The sequence below is a fragment of the Odocoileus virginianus genome, unplaced genomic scaffold, assembly GCF_023699985.2.
Source record: "Odocoileus virginianus isolate 20LAN1187 ecotype Illinois unplaced genomic scaffold, Ovbor_1.2 Unplaced_Contig_14, whole genome shotgun sequence".
Classification (NCBI taxonomy): Eukaryota; Metazoa; Chordata; class Mammalia; order Artiodactyla; family Cervidae; genus Odocoileus; species Odocoileus virginianus.
In genome coordinates, this window is record NW_027224331.1 from 1,724,384 (window position 1) to 1,731,808 (window position 7,425).

At 43.8% G+C, this 7,425-nt stretch overlaps 1 non-coding gene across 1 annotated transcript; it reads right to left on the minus strand.

The window, feature by feature from the left end:
• Positions 1 to 2,614: 2,614 nt before the first annotated feature.
• On the minus strand, positions 2,615 to 2,687 carry TRNAG-UCC (transfer RNA glycine (anticodon UCC)). The gene has a single exon. It is a non-coding gene; the product is annotated as a tRNA-Gly (tRNA).
• Between the last annotated feature and the right edge of the window lie 4,738 nt (positions 2,688 to 7,425).

Here is a 7,425-nt window from a genome sequence, read left to right on the forward strand (position 1 = left end):
TGTAGACATGCGGGCCCAGCTCACTCTGGGGCCTGGTGATTTCCAGATTTCCCTGCTGGGAGAACTGATGAAGTACTGAGATAAACAGACAGAAAGGCTCACTGAAAGCACTCCTTGCGTGTGTGTGCACACAGGCGACCCACACAGACACAGCCACGGGGGCCCAGCGAGCAGCATGAGGCCCTTCAGCGGTGCTCCTCCAGGGCTGGCCCCCACCCGTCCACTCAGGAGGGTGACCCCACCTGCCTGCACCACTCATTGGCTTCCAAGTCCAGATCAGACAGTTGCTCATCATATGCAATTGTTGCCTTGTTTTTTAAACCACAAAGAAACAGCAGAGCTCTTGGGTTTGGTCTGCATTTATTCTGCCCCCTGACTGGGAGACCATGCTACCCGGGAAGCAGTCTGAGGTGAGAACACCATCCCGGGTGTAAGCACAGAGCCCGCCCTCCCGGCCAACAAGCCCACCTGATTTCTCGGCAGCAGACAGAGACCAACCATGCATGTTAGCAGATGGGTGTGAACAGCTAGCTGAAGTGTCCAGGGATGGGGCCAGACTCATACACTCGCAGCCTTGTGGGCCCTGGCCTGGCTCTATCAGAGCTCTGCTCGGCGTCTGGGGACATGGTCCCAGCCTCCTGTTTTTCACCCAGCATGTGCCTCCCTCCACTTCTGTTTCTCTCTTCAACACTAACCAAAGCTTTCCTTTCTGACTCTCCAGAATGACACAGGATGGGACCTGGGATACTTTGTTGCAGTGCTTTCACCTGGACAGACATCCCCTCAAACACAAAGAAACTATGAGGTACGAAAAATAACTGTGTATTTGAGCATGTGGGGCAAACTGTAAACAACAGGATACCAAAAGGCCAAAACCAACTGCCACTTCTGAGGTGCCTGCAGCAAAGGCAGGGCCCTGCTCAGCATCCCTGCACACAGCACCGCCAGGGAGGCAGACAGACCACCCACGCCACCCCTGCCCTCACCCCACTTAAGGAACCAGCTAGCCTGCCTCCCCAGGGATCAGGCAAGAGCACCTGTTCCTTGTTCCCACTCTCTCATGCTGCAGCCCCAATAAAGCCTCGCCTGAATTCCTGTTGGCCTCTTTTCCTCTTATCGATTTCTATTGATCAAAGAGTCCAACGACCTCAGTTGGTAACAAGAACATCCCTCATCTGGGAGCCATCCAGCAGTAAAGGTACTCAGTCAGCTGCACAAGGGACCCCACAGGATGGAAGACATTCAATCTCTTCTCTTCAACCCAACTGCAACTTCAGCAATAATTTCACACAAGAATTGTCACCACCTTGTTCACCTTCATTTATTATCATCCCTTAAAATTAAGAACTCTATTCTCATGGCACAGTTTGGCGTTTAGACGAAAGTTAATGCTAGGACAATTTATAAATATCAATTTATTTTTTTCTGACTTTTCCCTTTGGGGCACTATTGGATAACAATTTCATTAGAAATTTTTTTTCTTTTTTTTTTTTTTTTTTTCATTTATTTTTATTAGTTGGAGGCTAATTACTTTACAGTATTGTAGTGGTTTTTGCCATACATTGACATGAATCAGCCATGGATTTACATGTGTTCCCCATCCCGATCCCCCCTCCTGCCTCCCTCCCCACCCCATCCCTCTGGGTCTTCCCAGTGCACCAGCCCTGAGCACTTGTCTCATGCATCCAACCTGGGCTGGTGATCTGTTTCACCCTTGATAGTATACTTGTTTCAATGCTATTCTCTCAGAACATCCCACCCTCACCTTCTCCCACAGAGTCCAAAAGTCTGTTCTGTACATCTGTGTCTCTTTTTCTCTTTTGCATATAGGATTATTGTTACCATCTTTTTAAATTCCATATGTATGTGTTAGTACACTGTATTGGTCTTTATCTTTCTGGCTTACCTCACTCTGTATAATGGGCTCCAGTTTCATCCATGTCATTAGAACTGATTCAAATGAATTCTTTTTAGTGGCTGAGTAATATTCCATGGTGTATATGTACCACAGCTTCCTTATCCATTCGTCTGCTAATGGGCATCTAGGTTTCTTCCATGTCCTGGCTATTATAAACAGTGCTTCGATGAACATTGGGGTGCACGTGTCTCTTTCAGATCTGGTTTCCTTGGTGTGTATGCCCAGCAGTGGGATTGCTGGGTCATATGGCAGTTCTATTTCCAGTTTTTTAAGGAATCTCCACACTGTTCTCCATAGTGGCTGTACTAATTTGCATTCCCACCAACAGTGTAAGAGGGTTCCCTTTTCTCCACACCCTCTCCAGCATTTATTACTTGTAGACTTTTGGATAGCAGCCATCCTGACTGGGATGTAATGGTACCTCATTGTGGTTTTGATTTGCATTTCTCTGATAATGAGTGATGTTGAGCATCTTTTCATGTGTTTGTTAGCCACAAATCAATGATTTTCTAATCTGTCATCCCTTCTACAATTTTTTATTGGCATTCTCTCTCTCTTTCTTTTTTTTTTTTTTTGGTTGAACTGGGTGCTTATTGTGTCTTACAGGCTTTCAGTAGTTGCAGCGCGGGGACATTTCTCTCGGGCTCAGTACTCGCAACTCACAACTTAGTTGCCCTGCGGCTTATGGGATCTTAGTTCCCTGACCAGGGATTGAACCTGTGCCCCCTGCAGTGGAAGCACAGAGTCTTAACCACTGGACCACCAGAGAAGTCCCCCTGGCATTCTTCTTTAAAGTAAATCTTTCCTTTACCAGCTGAAGCAATTTGGCCAGCAGAATGGAGAAAATGAATGATTATGCTTTAAAACCTTTTAGATAAGAAATTGATTCTTTGTTGCAACAAATAGTGAAAATGGAGGACCTTCTCTGTCTCTCTCTGTTTTGGTGGTCATTACAAATTCATTACCTTCTCCATTTTAATTTTTTGTGTTTTAAATCTTATTTTTATTTTTAAGACTTTCTCCATTTTTAAAAAATTTTATTTATATATTTACTTGCTTACTTATGGCTGCACTGGGTCTTTGTTGCAGCGAGCAAGGGCTGCTCTCTAGTTGCAGTATGCAGGCTTCACATTGTGATGGCTTCTCTTGTTGCAGCGCATGGGCTCTAAAGTGCTGGAGCTTCGGTAATTCGGCTTGTGGGCTCAGTAATCAAAGCATTCTAGCTCTAGAGTGGAGAAGGCAGTGGCACCCCACTCCAGTGCTCTTGCCTGGAAAATCCCATGGATGGAGGAGCCTGGTAGGCTGCAGTCCACGGGGTCGCTAAGAGTCAGACACGACTGAGTGGCTTCACTTTCACTTTTCACTTTCATGCATTGGAGAAGGAAATGGCAACCCACTCCAGTGTTCTTGCCTGGAGAATCCCAGGGACGGGGGAGCCTGGTGGGCTGCCGTCTGTGGGGTCGCACAGAGTCGGACACGACTGAAGCGACTTAGCAGCAAGCTCAGAGCGCACACTTCTAGTCACCCTCTCTGACACTTTTTTTTTTTTTTTTCTGACACTCTTCTTTACTACTCAGAGTACATTAACCAGTGGGAAAGGTGCTTTTGACATAAAGTCCTTCACATGTGATACTGTCACATGAATTCTGAGAAACCAACTTACACTTTCATTTATGATTGAGTACCTTTCAGCAGATTAATGTTCCTGCCAAAAATAACTTTGAAAGCAGGATTAAACATTTTAAAAATCATTTTCCATGCATCAGAGAGCCACTGAAGCAAAGAGGACTGGAGGGTCCAGGATTCCGGAGAGGGAAGAAGCATGGATGAATGGGCCAGCTTTGTGCAACTACGTTAACCCTTGGGGCACTTGCTGAGCCTGAGGACAAGTCAAAGGCTGAAACACTGGGTTCTTCTACGGCAAAGGTGCCACTGGGACAGAGCTTTGAGTTTTCATGGATAGTTGAGGGATCTATTATTTCAATGAGAATGAAAGGGCAGAGAAGTGGACCTGTCACTCTGCCAGGCTTTCCCTCCAGAAACTTCTGGAAACCTGAAGCTAGGCAGAGCAGAAAGTGAAATGTAGGCAGACAGCCCAAGAAGATGATGTAGACATCCATCACACTCTTATTCTTATACCTCCTGAGCACAACTAAAAGCCCTGAACAGTGTATCATGTAACAAACGAAAGGTGGAGAAAAGAAGGCGGGGACCTGGGGGACCTGGGGACCTGGGGACCTGGGGACCTGGCAAATGACGTGGTGGTGGGAGCTCTAGGCTTGTTTATTGGCTTTGGTTTGTTCATCTTCTGTAACACATCACTGGAGCTGAGAAACTGGCAAGACAGAAACAACAGCGAGAAAAGATAAAAAATAGTGCCAACAGAAGCCTACTGTCTCCAGTCAAAGGGCCAGGAAGGCCACCCCAGCAAAGCAGAAAACTTTTAGACAATAACTGTTCTTCTCTAGGCAACATCACAGAAAAGCTGGGACCTCACTCCCGCCCATAACAAAACCTGAGCCTGGACTTCTATCCTCACTACAATATAACAAATGCCCAGCACCCCTTTAGGGTGCAGTCAGAGAAAATCAGTAAGAAGCTGGGACTCTCACCCCCACTGGCTGGTATGAGGCCTCGTTCCCCATAGGAGACCACATGTGGACCCTAAAGCTGCCATCTCCAGCTGGCAGTACTAAGGCAGATTAATTTTAATTTTGACACAGAGCAGTGTCAGAGAAAGCCAGTTGAAACAGAAGTTTAAATAATATCCACAATCTCAGAATATGAAATTGTGGAGGTTTCCACTGAAAATCATTCATCATACCAAAAACCAGGAAGATCTCAAAATGAATGGAAAAAAAGACAACCAACAGATCCAACAATGAGATGAGAGAAATGTTACAAGAATCTGACAACAATTTTTTTTTAAATTTTTTATTTTTTCCATTTATTTTTATTAGTTGGAGGCTAATTACTTTACATCATTACAGTAGTTTTTGTCATACATTGAAATGAATTAGCCATGGATTTACATGTATTCCCCATCCCGGTCCCCTCTCCCACCTCCCTCTCCACCCGATCCCTCTGGGTCTTCCCAGTGCACCAGGCCCGAGCACTTGTCTCATGGACCCAACCTGGGCTGGTGATCTGTTTCACCCTAGATAATATACATGTTTCAACGCTGTTCTCTTGAAACATCCCACCCTCGCCTTCTCCCAGAGTCCACAAGTCTGTTCTATACATCTGAGTCTCTTTTTCTGTTTTGCATATAGGGTTAACGTTACCATCTTTCTAAAGTCCATATATATGTGTTAGTATACTGTAATGGTCTTTATCTTTCTGGCTTACTTCGCTCTGTATAATGGGCTCTGACAACAATTTTTAAGCAACTGTGGTAAGATGCTTTGATAATGAGTTTCAAAGTAAATGTTATTAGTACCATTGAACTATTCACTGTAAAATGGTTAAGATTATGGAAAACTAAGAGAATTGTCACCAGCAGACCTACTCTAAAAGAAGGGCTAAAAGAAATTCTCTAAACAGAAGAGAAAAAAAAAACCCAATAAAAGAAAGCTTGGAGTATTAGGAAGGAAGAAAAAAGATAGTAAGCAAAAAAATTAGTAAATACAGCATGCACTACATGATGTGTGCTACAATAAAGTTAAGGTATTGCTTGTGGATCAAAAAAAAAAAAAAGGAATAAAACGGTGAGTATCAATACAGACCCTGCAGATAGCAAAGATATATTAAGGAAATACTGTGAATAAGTCTCAGTTCAGTTCAGTCACTCAGTCATGTCCAACTCTTTGGGACCCCACAGACTGCAGCACATCAGGCCTCCCTGTCCATCACCAACTCCTGGAGTTTACTCAAACTCATGTCCATTGAGTCGATGATGCCATCCAACCATCTCATCCTCTGTCGTCCCCTTCTCCTCCCATCTTCAATCTTTCCCAACATCAGGGTCTTTTCCAATGAGTCAGTTCTTCACATCAGGTGGACAAACTATTGGAGTTTCAATTCAACATCAGTCCTTCCAGTGAACACTCAGGACTGATTTCCTTTAGGATGGACTGGTTGGATCTCCTTGCAGTCCAAGGGACTCTCAAGAGTCTTCAACACCACAGTTCAAAAGCATCAATTCTTTGGTGCTCAGCTTTCTTTATAGTCCAACTCTCACATTCATACATGACTACTGGAAAAACCATAGCTTTGACTAGACAGACATTTGTTGGCAAAGTAATGTCTCTGCTTTTTAATATGCTGTCTAGGTTGGTCATAACTTTCCTTCCAAGGAGTAAGCGTCTTTTAATTTCATGGCTACAGTCACCATCTGCAGTGATTTTGGAGCCCCCCAAAATAAAGTCTGCCACTGTTTCCACTGTTTCCCCATCTATTTGCCATGAAGTGATGGGACCGGATGCCACGATCTTAGTTTTCTGAATGTTGAGCTTTAAGCCAACTTTTTCATTCTCCTCTTTCACTTTCATCAAGAGGTTCTTTAGTTCTTCACTTTCTGCCATAAGGATCGTGTCATCTGCATATTTTTCCTGGCAATCTTGATTCCAGCTTGTGCTTCATCCAGCCTAGTGTTTCTCATGATGTACTCTGCATATAAGTTAAATAAGCAGGGTGACAATATACAACCTTGATGTACTCCTTTTCCTATTTGGAACCAGTCTGTTGTTCCATGTCCAGTTCTAACTGTTGCTTCCTGACCTGCATACAGATTTCTCAAGAGAAATCTCTTTAAGAATTTTCCACAGTTGGTTGTGATCCACACAGTCAAAGGATTTGGCATAGTCAAGAAAGCAGAAATAGATGTTTTTCTGGAACTCTCTTGCTTTTTCGATGATCCAGCAGATGTTGGCAATTTGATCTCTGGTTCCTCTGCCTTTTCTAAAACCAGCTTGAACATCTGGAATTTCACGGTTCACATACTGTTGAAGCCTGGCTTGGAGAATTTTGAGCATTACTTTACTAGTGTGTGAGATAAGTGCAATTGTGCAGTAGTTTGAATATCCTTTGGCATTGCCTTTCTTTGGGATTGGAATGAAAACTGACCTTTTCCAGTCCTGTGGCCACTGCTGAGTTTTCCAAATTTGCTGGCATATTGAGTGTAACACTTTCACAGCATCATCTTTTAGGATTTGAAATAGCTCAACTGGAATTCCATCACCTCCACTAGCTTTGTTCGTAGTGATGCTTTCTAAGGCCCACTTGACCTCACATTCCAGGATGTCTGGCTCTAGGTGAGTGATCACACCATTGTGATTATCTGGGTCATGAAGATCTTTTTTGTACAGTTCTTCTGTGTATTCTTGCCATCTCTTCTTAATATCTTCTGCTTTTGTTAGGTCCATACCATTTCTGTCCTTTATTGTGCCCATCTTTGCATGAAATGTTCTCTTGGTATCTCTAATTTTCTTGAAGAGATCTCTAGTCTTTCCCATTCTATTGTTTTCCTCTATTTCTTTGCATTGATCACTGAGGAAGGCTTTCTTATC